The 14,135-nt window shown below is 41.5% G+C and overlaps 2 protein-coding genes across 4 annotated transcripts in view; one reads left to right on the top strand and one right to left on the bottom strand.

The window, feature by feature from the left end:
• Nucleotides 1-14,135, bottom strand: part of LOC146872285 (mediator of RNA polymerase II transcription subunit 20-like) — a 63,394-nt gene that overhangs the window by 21,528 nt on the left and 27,731 nt on the right. The window lies entirely within an intron of this gene.
• Nucleotides 1-14,135, top strand: part of LOC118442793 (facilitated trehalose transporter Tret1) — a 45,254-nt gene that overhangs the window by 6,184 nt on the left and 24,935 nt on the right. The gene's annotated exons all lie outside the window — the stretch shown is intronic.

Raw genomic sequence — 14,135 nt, 5'->3', positions numbered from 1 at the left:
ATTTAGGAATAAATCGGCATGATAGAAATTGCGAATCGATCAACGTTTGCAGCTGAAACATGTCCTTTCTATTTAAAATCGTTAAAATCCAGTAGTATATAATAGAGAAACAAGACATTGTCGATCGCAAATTGAATATAATCGGATTTATAGGGTATATCAAAGTTCTAAACGTTGAAAATTCTATAAGTAAAAGTCGTTTTATAGAGCTGATCTCAAACTTCCCTATGGAATTAACTGGATTAAGACAAGTGAGGAAGAGGAGAGGCAACCACTCGTTATCGTTTCTGCCGTCTCTCGGAGAGCGCTGAATTTCTGAGATCTTTTCTGATCTAATTAAATGTAAACAATGCGCAGATTACCGAGGGGAGATTGTTCCTTGTCATACTTCGGAAAGTCGAGAAGGAGCAGAGAAAACAATTTAGATGCCACAATGCCGAGAGATATTTCATTTCTGCGAAAGACCAAAGGTTGTAAGAACTCTATTATCGCGTAGGTTGAAGAGTAATTAATAATTTCTTATGGAAAGGGATAGCCTCCTCGTTGTTTCATTCAAAACGATTTACACAATGGGATTATTAAATAAAATCGTTAAATAATCAACTTTCAATGATCCTATTATGTCGCGGACTATTATCTTTTTTATTTTTTTATTCTTTCTGCCAACGTACATCATTCTACGTAATATTTCCATGGACGATAGTTAAGAACGAAATGCGTAGGGGCGATTTAAGCCTCTTGCGCTTTTAAATTGTTTTCAAAAACGTGTTTACGAAGCGAACGACGTTATTATGGGTTTTAATATATTCGTTCTCCAACAATTCCTCTATCGTTTCTTCCAATCTCTCTTCGAGTCTACTCGAGAAGAAGTCGTGGAGAGGTTATATATTTCTTGCATAGCGTATAAAGTGCGGATCTATTGTAGGGAGAAGCGCGAGAGCACCGGGTCGTTATCATCTCCGGGTAAGAGTAGAAAGCCCGGCAAATAAGAGCCTTTTGTAAAGTCTACGGAGGTCCTCCTGGCCTATGCGACGTTAGTCGCACTCACCCCTTTGCCACTTCCTCGACCCTTGGCTCTCTTACTTTTCTCGGCATGTCGCTCGGTATGTGCGACTTATATAGACTACGAAATAACGAGGTCTTCCTTCGTGAAAAGAAAAGAAAATAAGAGGGACGACGTTATTTACGAAACAATTTCTCTTCGTCTCGAACTATAGAGTAAATTGATTTGGCTTTAACAATTTATCCATCTTAGATAATAAACGACGAGTGATACATCTCAACTTTCGTCCCTTTGCACGATGCTCCTCTCCGATGCTCCTAATCGTAGATCGACAATAACGATTTTTTTTTCCCCTCTATGAAACTTTTTGAGAAGCGATCGGAGGTCAGAGATTAGGTCGTTATGCCTTGAAAGGCAGTTCTGGGGGATCTTTTGTCAGGTGACAGGAGTCATAGCCACGTGTGTTCGGGTCAGCATTTCCGTCGTCGTACCCAAGTCGTACCGAAGTCGTATTATGTGAAAACCGGGTCGCCATCGTTTTCAGAACGACACCCTCCCCCCGTCAGCACCTCTTGTAGAAATTTCATTTCGTTATCGCGAAAGCTAGACGACGCGCGTCTACGTGCTAAACTTCACCGAAAGTCTATATTTCTTTGTTCAAAGACAAAGAAGAAACTCTGGCTGATCCAGACGCGCATTATCGTCCATTTTTCGTTTTCTCGATCTCGTTCGCATATCGGGGGATTTCGTTGTACAGTTCCGCTCCGTAAAACGGTGGATACGATTCGGCCGAGCCGAATAACCTGCCGATTGAATTTGGCCGTTGTTATTTGTTTAGGGTGCTCTCTCTCTCTCTCTCTCTCTCTCTCTCTCTCGATTCTCGAGCAATTTCAATCTTCTTCTTCTTTCTCGCGAGAGAACGTACGAGGGATAGAGAAAAGAAGGCGAAAGGTGGTAAGGGACGATTTCGACGAGATACGAGCAGAGAATGATCGATTTTAATTTCCGCCCGGTTGAAGAAATAAATTGAACCCGACTCGCACGTGTGTGCGAACGAACGAACGAACGAACGAACGAACGAACGAACGTACAAGGCTCTATTATATATACGTGTATCACATAGAAGGCCCTATCATCGCATAAATAGCAAAGTAGAGTACCTCGATAACAAAGAACTTTGAGAAAAGAAAAAAAAGGAAGATAAAAGTTTGAACTTTTGAGAAAGCCCATCTTGAAATTTCTCTCGGAAATCATTTGTTACGTCGATCTTTTTTCTTCTTCTTCGCTTCGTTCGCAAACATCTCGTTTTAAAAATAACGCGAGCTTTCGAGGAACCGAGGAAAATATATAAGATTATAAGAAATGGAAAGAAGTAGGTAAATAATATTACTAGAGGATAGAAGCAAAACGCAATTTTTATTAAAAAGAGAACCTCAGGATCTGACCGAATTAATTATTGGTTTTAACTTTATCTATTTTCGTTTTTCTATTTTTCGTCCTTTCGTTTTTCGGGGGAAAGTTTCTTCCAGTCAACCGCGTCGTGGTTGCGCTTAACCTAAAAAAAACTGTATTACAAAGGAAGTGTTCTCCCTTCTCTATCTCTCGCCTTCTATCTCTATCTTTCATCTCGCTCCTCTATTCTCCACCACCGCTCTCTCCCTTCTTTTACTTAAAATCTCTAGCCATTTCACCGGCGTCTATCCGACGTGTACTTTGAACGAACGAGGCGTCGACTTTCTCCGCTTTCTATGCTGCTCAAAAATTCTCTCTCTCTCTCTCTCTCTCTCTCTCTCTCTCTCTCTCTCTCTCTCTCTCTCTCTCTCTCTCTCTCTACTGCACTCTACGCAGTAGGATTAAAATTACCGTTTGCTTTTACGATCCTGCGACATTACCGTCTCGTGGCCCGTCGTAAAGCTCGACGTCATGCTTTCTGCAGGAAGGAGGAGCTACAGTTCGTAATCGTGCTTCTGATCACGCGACCTAAATATTATATTACAAGCGCGTACACCTCGTCGCAACACCCTTTTTCCTGCTCACGAGCCAATGGTGTAACGCGAAGCGTCCGCCGATATAACCTTCCCCTTTAACTTTATCTATCATTTGAGAGCGATCTTTTCGTCGATCGTGCCTCGTGCGCTATCTTTTTCAACGTTGAATATTATCTCGTAAAATTTTAAGAGGATAGAGTATAGAAAAGAAAGTTCGGGCCGAGCGATGGAATAAAAGCCACCCGTTTAATCTCTCGCAAGCTTCCACTACGGCAGACCCTAATTAATTGGTAAGGATATTTGTGTCGGGTAAGTGTCGGAAAGAAGAAAAGAGGACGAAGTAAAGGAAAGTGGACGATAACAAGAGTTCTGCATGAAGAGAATTAATTATTCGTCGCTCTAAACGCCGAGGGAGTCGTTTAATTCGTGTTAAAGTTGGAAAGAGTTTGGTGCGCTGCGCTTGTTTCGTCCTATTGTTTACTACCTCGGATATTGTTTTTCCTTCGACATCTACTATCGTTCATTGACACGACAATTCATTTATTCGTTATTGAAAGAAAAAAGACCTGTTACTAACATCAAAAATCGAAATTAACTTGGAAAGTTAGAAACGGTTATTGTTTCTTTCGATAAGTTCCTAAGGATATTTACGAGTTGTATGTGTAACGAGTTATACTGGGATTAGTCCCAGTAATTACGGAATTCCATGCAGGATACTTACTTCGCGATCGTCAATAAATGAAAAAAATCGAGGGACGATTAGCCGGCCTTGGCTTCGAAATTCTTTCTTCGTTCCCTCGCTTTAATTCATTTGACCGTGATTTCTCTCGATATTTTCCATCGACGAAAATACGCCCGTCGACGCGATACTTCTCAATCTATTTCGCCCACAGGCTAAAATATTTTTACCTGTCGCTTCGAGCGCTCCTGCGCTCTCAAATATTTAGATCGGCGCTTCTCTCAAGTTCGAGACAAATAAATCGTCGAAGCTTTATTCGGCCCTCGCGTTTCTACACGTCGTTTCATTTTGGCTCGATTTCCTACTCTCTGTCTCGTGCGTGGTTTAACCATCGAACGCATAAACGAGACAAATGCTGTCTCGTCAACGGACGAAGGAGGAAAATAAGGAAAGAAGTCCACCCGCCGTGGGAACAATATCGACGAGAGAGAGAGAGAGAGAGAGAGAGAGAGAGAGAAAGAGATGCTTGGTCGATAAGGGTAGACCAAGGGCAGACCAAGGGCAGACCAAGGGTAGACCATTCTCTCTCTCTCTCTCTTAGGTATCTCAAATGCGCCAAAGAGGATGACAGAATGTGGTTATGCGTAGTATATGGAGAACGTTTGCATTAAATACTTTAGCAGCGGAGACTGTAGGAAGAATTACAAAGGGAAACGGTAAATCACTCGTGAAAATGGGTAGCTCATTAATAAGGTGCTGCTACCAGGGTGAGGAAGCGGTACCAGCTACTGTGTACCAGAACGCTCGAAACTGGCAGAGTACCAAGTCACGAACAATACACCCTAGAATTCCGACACGTTCTCCGTTCTAGCCGATCGAAGGTACCTCACCTAGTTCGTCGTAAAAAAAAGGAAAAAAAAAAAAAAAAAAAAAAAAAAAACAAAGAAAGAAAAAAGAAAAATTTCACATTGCAGGGGAAACTATTTCCTCGCGAATCTACCTACGTATCTTCGACGATGTTTATAGGATCGGTTGCGATTAAGAAATTCACCGGAATAAAATTCACGAGAAAAAATGTACGATAAAGTTAAATCTTTAAATAAAATTAAATAAAAAGTAGAAGCTTCGGGACAGAAGAAAATTTCGCAAAATCGAAATTGGCTCGGCTCGATAGGTGGTTATTAAGAGACTGGCCTCGGTGGGGAATTTAAAAAGATTTCACTGGGATTCGTAGACACGGCACCGTTCCTTTGCGACGTTCGTATTTGTCACGAGGCGCGTTCGTATCCACCTTTACATCTACGCGTGATATATTGAAATTTCCGACCCGAAACTAGATTCTTCGATGTTGCATCTACATTTAACAATTTAAGATGTCAGGAAGGAACACGCGCGCCCATCTTTATTTCGAGCCACGTCGAATCTAAAATCGAAGTTTAATATTACGTTATAATTAGTCCGAAGGAAATTATCGATCAATTTATACAAGTGGGTACTTAAAGAACGGACCTTAGAGTCTTTGATAGTCCATTGGAATTCCTGTCCATGGCCTGAAATATGGGCACGTGGAATCGGCAGAGCAACCTTCTCCAAGAATCCATAATGATGATAAATTTGAAAGGAGAAACCACCGAGGAAGTGGGTGATCGAGGAAAGTTGGAAAGAAAAACAGGCACGCGTACTCTCCTCTTCTTCTGCCTCTGGAAAGTTTCGTCTTTCGAAATATCGAGACAACCTTCTTTTTTTCCTCTGTTTTCCTAAACTCCCCCGGTGCCATCCAAAACGACAGATTTAGCGGCCGTACGTAGCAAGCAAGATATCTTTGATATTTATTTAACTGACAAGGAGGCTAATAAATTTAGCGGGGGAAATGCTGCGAGCTTATTTCGAACCCCCTTTAGATAAGGGCGCATAATTTAAGTCGAGAAAAGAAGGTAGGGACGAGAGAGAGAGAGAGAGAGAGAGAGAGAGAGAGAGAGTAGAATAGGCGTACATTACATATTTCGAACGAGATACATCCTTTTTTGCCTCGAGAAAGACGGACTGGACTGGATTGGACTGGACCGTTTTGAAAGAGATTCTTCGGATCTTCCTTAAAACGCATCTCCAACCAATTTTCATACGATCTTTCGTCCCACCCTATTGTTACCTACGATTCGCCAGAGAACACTTATTATCATTATTAATTTCGCCGCACGAAAAAGACCTTGTCCTTTGGCAAAGAGAAATAATCAAGTAAGAAAGGACATTGTTTTTTTCGAATTTTCTCCTTACGATCGCGTAAAAATGAAGTTTGCTGCAAAAACTTGATTATATCTGGAGTGGAAGAAGAGAAAGAGAGACGGAGAATCTTCGGGGTGGTCCGGCAAACGATCGGACAGGCGCCGCGCGTCAATGGGGGCAAGACGAAACGCAACGAGGATTCCTTAATGCTGCTTGGGACGCAAAACCCAATGAGAGAGACCGCGTAAATCCTCTCCCGCCGAGTCTCGTCAAGTGTTCGGGGTCTCTGGCAAAAACATTTTTTCCCTTACCACCATCGAAACTTTTCGTCTTTCGATATTTTACGACCGATCGACGTTTTTATTTCCAACATTCGAACTCTTCGAACGCACGTGCGATGGAGAAAGAGAGACGACGAAAGTTATCAACGTCTTCTCTCTCTTGTTTCAAGGACCTTTTTCGAAATTCACGAGGGCTCCTCCTCGAAGTAATGCTTCTTGGCGCAAATAACTCGGGCACGAGCTTGACACGGTAATAGTTAAGCGTGAGAAATAGACGCCCTCGGCCGCGCTGTGTATTCTCTCTCTAGAGTGTCGATTACACGAAAGTGGTTCTCATTTCTTCCTCGATCCTCGAAAAGCTTCGAAAAACTTTCTAACAATCTCTTTTCTATCTTTTATAAATAACCTATCTTCTTTTCCTCTTTTTTTTTTTTTTCTTTTCTTTTCTTTTCTTTTCTTTACCGGGAACCGAATAAATTTCAAGTTTAGGTTCGACGAGAATACGTTCGTCGCGGCGCTATCGGACGTATATTTTTCCTTGCGATATATTTAAATTTAGAAGGCCGAGCGTAGCGTATCCTACGTAGGACAAAGCGGCATCGAACGGACGAACGAACGAATCCGTGGGTGCTACTGAAATAACGTGCAACTTACTTTAATAATAAATCAATCGTCGATTCGCGTGGACGCGGATACGTGCTGACGTTATTTAAAAGGAGAATGAAAAAGAGAAGATGTTGGAAACGAATCGATCTACCTGAATATTTATTAACTCGCGTTTATTAATGCAATACGATCGATAATAATTTGCATTCGATACGTAGAGCCGTGGCGCGAGACATCTCTAAAAAGGTAAAAGCAAAATCAGAAGAAAGTCGCAGGGAGAGCCGCTGGCTTAATTACTGGCATTTAACGTAATAGCTCTTGCTATCGTTGCCGAATGAACCTCCTTTTCCCGTATTACTCGCTGCTCTAACGGCAATTATTGTGTAGCCAACAATAGGGCCGAGCTGGAACATCTAAAACCGGATGAAGGCTTACTACGCACCGGTCGACCATGTTTCAGCGAAATTCGATTTCGTTTCTCTCGTTCTCCCCGTTCCGAATCCGTCTCCTATCGTTTCTGCGATGTTTCCTCGAGGCTACAAACATCCAAACTTGTTTCTCGATAACGAACACGTTTTCGTAAATTCTCCTACACCCTATTTCTACCCTTCAAAATAATTATATAAATGAAACTCACTTTAGGACACTTTTCATCCGTCACCTATTTAAATGGTCACACTTATCATTCGATCCTTTTATCGAGAGGAAATCGACCCTTAAACTCGTGGCCGTGGTCTAATACGAAGTGGTCGTGTTACGATACACTCTAGTGTAGGAAGAAGAATAAAAGAGAGAGAGGGGGAAAAAGAAAAAGAAGGAAGCGGGATCTGAGGCTCGCCGCAAGGCCGATTACGAGCGACCTCCCAAGTGTTCCCGAATAATATGGGATGAAAAAGAAGGGTAAAAGGAGGGGAGGACTCGATCCTCGTCAAAGTCACGCACGGGCCTTAAACCGAGGTTAATGGAAACGTTAGCGTCGACACGAAGAGGATGTCTTCTTGGGTAAGGGAGCTCGTAGCGTGAAAAAAAAGAAGAAAAAAAAACGAAACAAAACGAAACAAAAAAAAAAGAAAAAGACAAGAAAGAAATTCGTTATCGAAATTACTCGCTCGAAAGCTGGTTGCTTTCCCTTTGCAAACCTACTTAAAAATTTGGTTTTTTCATTTCATTCAATCTTACCGAACAATCCGACGTAAAAATATAGAAATTTTACTTCCTTAAAAAAGAAAAAAGAAAAAAAAAGAGAAAGAAAGAAAAGCGAGGGAAGGTAAACGTGTTATCATAAAAAAAAAAAAAAAAAAAAAAAAAAAAAAAACAACGCGACCCTGAATGGATCCATAAGTGAAAATTCATTTGCATACGTGCATATATTTATTGCCGTCTTACATGATTAATTAATTACATCGTCGCGTGCTTATAAATCGAACGAAGCAATTACTTTTATTAGCTCGAATTTCTTAATAATCAAGAGAATTGATATAAAGGAATTTTATTGAAAATTTTCATCGACAATATTAATCGATCTAACTAACATGTGAATTTTCAACGAACGATACTTATGTATATCATTCCCAGACACACTCCATTAGATCACGAATCTCCTCAGCATAGCGTCCGTGTTTCGTGTACGTTATTTTATGCTTGAGATTATATATGCTAATTAAAAGATAAAAAGTAAAGACAAAAGGAAAAAGAGAAGCATCGAAGGAGGTCGTTGCTTCTGGAGGCTGGATAATCTCATCGTTACAAAAAGTAATAATAAAGCACAGAAGTAGATAATCCTGTATGCCCGTCCTTGATCCTATAGAATTTTTTAAATATGCCTTATGCGTGCGCCGACTCGGCGCATAGAAAAAAGGGAGTACATTCCGCAAACGTTTTATTATTATTTTCTTTTTTTTCTTTTCTATTCCTTTTCCTCGGGAGAGCGATCGACGCTTAGGAAAATGCTGAAGGAAAATCAGAGACGAATGGAGTAGAAAATAGAAAAGAGGCCTTTTTTCTCGAGGATCGCGCATTTCGGAAAATTTGGAATTCACCCTTTAGATTTTCCATCGAGAAAACGGAATTTCATTCGACTTTGATCACCTTGAGAGGAAAGTTTATTTCTAGATGGCAAGACAATGGTGTAGGCCACTTCCTATCAGTGCCGGATTTAATTAAAACTTTAACGATAGCTTAGAGGGATAGAAAAAGATGGAAAAAGATGGAAATTTTGGATAAAGGGATCGTCGACTAATCAATCGACATCTTGGTAATCGAGATAGAAAAAGTGTGTCAGATTCGACGACTAGTAGTTAACGAAACTGAGCCATGGACCGACGTGAAGGAAGGAAGAGAAAAGTAGGTGGACTCGGTCACAACGACGATAATGAGGGAAGAGCGAACGGAAGAGCCCGAGAGTGCTTCCGGTTCCATACGAAAAACGTTCGGCTTTTGTATTTTTGCGTTTAAAGCAGAACGAGATCGTACCATCCTTTTCTCTCCCTCACTCGCGCGCGCGCGCACGCGGACGGGAAAGGGCCAAATGTGTTTGCTTAACGAGCATAAAATTGATCGTCGATTGATCGTGAAAAATATCGAGCGAATCGAATCTATTATCGCGGCTCTCCTACCTTTTTCTTTCTTTTATTTTTTCAACGTTCTAAGGTCGACGATCTCTAACGCGTCAAGAGATGTACTTTTAAGCGCAAAGAAAAGCAAAACAGGGCCGAGAGGGAGGTAGGAAAGAAAGAGAGAGAGAGAGAGAGAGAGAGAGAGAGAAAGAGAGAGAGCAAACGAGGAGAGTGCGCGAGGTCAAGGGCTCCTACGAATGTTTAACTGCGGCTCTTAAACAGGCAGTAAAGTAACATAATGCGCGTCTGTCGGGCGAAAGTTGATCGATGATTCCTTGGGACAAAGGGCTATATCGATTTTATTGCCTAGGAATATATTGGCGAGTCCTCGTTTCGTTCGCAAATGTTCTCGATGCAAGCCGCCGGACTTTATGTCGCTGCCCTTAGGTAGCACCTTTCTGCGAAGGAAAGAGAGAGGTGCTCGGTTAGAGCACGTTCTCTTTCATTTTTAAATGCGACTTTTAACAGATGATCGAAAATCAAGTCGGACGAGATAGAGATACGAAATGTAAAAATTTGCATGGCATTGCTCGAAGTACGTCGTGCCTCGATCAAAAAAGCGAATTTACGACGATACGGAAGAAAAGTACTAACAATTTCCGTGAAGCTTCAGCGAAAGGCGGCACCACCACCTGCCTCTCCTCGACGGCACTGACACACACACACACACACACACACACACACACACATATATATATACGGACCCGAGAGAGGCGTGCAAATTCATAATAAATCGTACGACTTCATCGTCCAGGTTGCTTCTCGGACATCAGCATACGTTTCTAAGTTATGCCTGTTGAGAGAACTAACACGCCTTTCCATTCCTTTGACGCGGTAGACCTTTCAAGCCGAGTAACTTTTCGCGGTTTGCGATCGTTCGTCTACTCGGCAGCGCTTAACGTTCAACGAATCAAAGGTAATATACAAAAGTGTTCGTTTACTTTCGGAAATAAACAAAAACGATTTTGTCGACGAAATTCGTAACGTGTCTCTCGTTTCTCTAAAAGTAGTCGACCTCTTCCCGATATACATACGTTAAGGACGTATGATTTAAAAGCGAGTCGTTTTTTAAGTTAGCTGAGAAAGAAGAAGAAGAAGAAGAAGAAGAGAGAAAGAGAGCACTTAATATTCAACCGGCATGCGTTCTATGGAGGCATATTGTATAAACGTCACGTGCGTGTGGAGAACGTTTACACGCGGAAAGTATACGAAAGTGAGAAAAAGGGTCTTTTCTCCGGTCCTCCCTTTTTCAGAACCGCTTCTTCCTTTTTTCCACAGTCGTTCGTAAAATTGTCAACGTTAACGATCGTATACGAGATTACGCTTCGGCCGGTGCTCGAATAGAGAAAAGTAAAAATAGGGAAAAAAAAAAAAAAAAAAAAAAAAAAAAAAACCAACTTTACGTCGTAATTATCTCTCGTAGATAAGTGGACAACTACTATCCTCTAACTTTCGAAGAATTCTTAGAATCCGGATAGATAGAACGAATTTAATAACGCGATCCTTTCGAAGGACGCGTTTCGTCGAATCGAATAAAAGTACACACATTAAGCTACCGTATGTTCGTGTTGGTAAATGCGTAGGAGTAGTCAAGCTTTCGTAGTCGCTATAAGACTCTTGTCACGCTTCTTTCGAGACAGAAAATCAAATCAAACATCGTCGAGGGACGACGTTATTCGAGGCGCTGAAAGGCGTTCCAGGAGGTAGAGTAGGCTCTTCAGGTTCTTCAAACGCGTATAAGGAATCGTCAAGATGTTATTACTACAAATATTGTCTCTAGAATCCAAAGTCCCCCCGCCCCCCAGCCCTCCCCATTCATCCTAGAAGAAGCACAACGTTTTTCATATTTTCCTTCTTCAAATAGGTTAGTCTCTAACCTCGTAGTTATTCCGTTCTATCGAGCATTCCTTCCAAATTAAGGATGCCTCTTTATGTTTCGTTTTTAATCAAACAGAACCTATCGTTATTCCTTTTTTTTTTCCTTTTCTTCTTACGACATAAGTCGATAAGCATTTTTCTCTATGCTACTATCCTTTACGATACGTGTTTACTCGTATCTCTTATCTATTAATTGTATCTTTATTTTTTTCTTTTTTTCCCTAACCCTAACGAGACTTTTGCAACGACCGATTTTCGATCGGACGAACGTACGGAAATAGTTGAAAGGAAAGTTTAAAAGTTTTCTTTTTTAAATCGTAGGTAGGTAGGGTAGGTAATCACCGCGCGCGCTCGTTACCGGAGCAAATCGGCTCGCTCTTCCCGTCAAATCGAGCAGAGTATTCCTACCCCGAGGGATTGCTCTTTTTCGAAACTTCTTCGACAGAGTCCCGGAAAACCGATAACCTACGACCGATCTCGAAAATGAGGTAAAGAGGTAAAAAGACGCGAGAGTAGTTTCTTTCGGTGGCGGCTGGGAATGGACTGAGTAGGATGAGAGAGAGAGGAAAGAAAAAACGTAATAAAAGAAATAGAGAGTTAAGTCGGATGACGTTTAACCGCTGTGTACTAGCTATTTCATATATAAGCTGCGATAAAAAGCTTTGCGTTTATTCGAACGAATCCGTACTCGATACTTTCCCTGGTCTTATTTATTCACAAACAGCTAAACGGCATTGCGATGAAAAATTCATTTCCGAACGACGAGTACGTACGAATCAAAGTATTGCTATTCTACGAAACGAACCATCCAGTCTCTAACGATAAGGGATCGTTATCGTTGGTAAAAAGGAAAAAAAGAGGAAGAAAAAGAAATGAAAAAGAAGAAAGACAAAAGAGAAAAGGACTCGCTTATGGGAATTCGCGAGCACATGTTTTTCAGATGTCGTAGGGAAAAAATAACGTAAACGTGCCTACAAACACGTTGTACTAAAGATTTTCGTTGTAGTAAACTTCTCTCGTCCCATTGATAAAAAGAGAGACATTCGCGACAAAGCGATAAAACGGAGTTAGCAAAGAATTTAACGAGCGGAGAAAGGAAGGAAAGTCGAACGGGCAAGGGAGGATATTGGCGTCCTTCGAGATCCTTGAAAATGTCTCCGCGTCGGAAATCGTGCGTCTGTTTCGTTGTAAGACATTTAATGCCAGACGCACGGTGCGCATAAGTAAATGGGCACAGGTGCGCATACATATCAGTATAGGAGACAGTGTAATTCTCTCGTTTTGTCATTCGATCGGCGTGCAAAGAGTTAACGGCCGTTAATGGAATTCCATTTAGCAGTTTTCTCACGGCGTAATCGTCTAGATCGATCCCGAGCCGGATCAATGGAGATTTCAAGATTTATGACGTAACGTCCGTTCTTTCTCTTCTTCTTCTTTCAATTTTATCCGATTGCGCAAGAACGAGAAAAGGGAAAAAAAGAATTCGTCTCGGTGTTAAGCCAGAGGAGGTTGCGAGAAAACAGTCGCGATCGCTTGGAAGTGCCCGGGAACGTTAATGCGGAGAAAAGTATTAACGACCTCATTTGTGAATCAAATTAACGGCCGAGCCGAGTACGACTGGGAGACATAGGTACGTACGTACGTACGTACGTCCTCGAAATTCGATTGCATTAGCGAGGAGGCGCGCTTCAGAATTCCTCCCTGCGTCAAACCGCCGTGTATGCACGGCCTCCGTCGGCGCGGCGCTTCGACTCTATACGCGAGTATTCATAGATTTGCATTTATATTTGATTCGAGATGCGTGGGCCGAGGCTTCGTGAAATCGTTAAGTGTTTTGCTCCGTACGAATGCGCCGGTGATTTTTCCGATAACTCTCGGCCTATAAACTCGACGGCCTCTCGTCGGCCTAACTTAAACCATCTCGTCGTATCATTGATCGATTTCTTCCTTAATCCTATATTCCCGAGAGAGAGAGAGAGAGAGAGAGAGAGAGAGAGAGAGAGAGAAGAGCGTTCGAAAAATTAATTATCGAGTGTACACTCTTGTACAAAAGAGAAATAGGGGTGTGAGTGCGAAGAGTACTTTGTCGCCTATCCCAGATCTTTCTAAGAGATCTCATCGAAAGTATTTAAAACTCTTTTAACCGATTGTTAGCGAAGAAAGTTGTTAAAGGATGGATCGAAAAGTTTAGGCATTTCGTAAAAAATAAGAATGCCGAGAGACGCGACCCGAGTTAAGGCAAAGTAAGGATTCTTTCGTCTTCCCACTTTTTCGAAAGTTTTCTTTTTACTCCAAGGCATCTCTCACCTAGTTCGACGGTACTAATTAACGTATAATTCAACGCATTCATAAGTATATTCGAAAGAACATGCTTATACAAAGATAATGATCGAACGCGACATATCGAATATTTTAATGGAAGAGTGACATTGGTGGATCGGAATGCGATGTCATTGTAATGACGCGCCGAGTTTACTCGATTATTTTCAACCACAGACGAACGAAGGATAAACCAGCGGAGAAGAAAAAGAAAAGAAAGAAAGGAAAAAAGAAAAAGAGAAAAAAACAAAAACACCGTACAACCTTATTGCAAATACGTAGTTTCAAATCTCATTCAAGGACGGGATCGAATCGCGCGTACTCTTATCTATATGCTCAGATATCATTCAATTTTATTACAATTTTGTAAACATACGTTCTGAAGGATCTTTGGAGGACTTTGAGATACGAGTATGTTTACAGAAATTATATCAACAAGTTGTTTGATGGCAACGTGAGCTTTCGTAAAAAGCGGCGTATAAAACGCTGGATCGGAATGATTCGACGGACAAGAGGGAAAAGGAAAAGAAACGACGAAGCAAA

Source organism: Vespa mandarinia, chromosome 22 (genome assembly GCF_050613455.1).
Source record: "Vespa mandarinia isolate Hongniang chromosome 22, ASM5061345v1, whole genome shotgun sequence".
Classification (NCBI taxonomy): Eukaryota; Metazoa; Arthropoda; class Insecta; order Hymenoptera; family Vespidae; genus Vespa; species Vespa mandarinia.
Note: the sequence above shows the minus strand (reverse complement) of the source record. Positions and strands in the feature narration are given on the sequence as shown.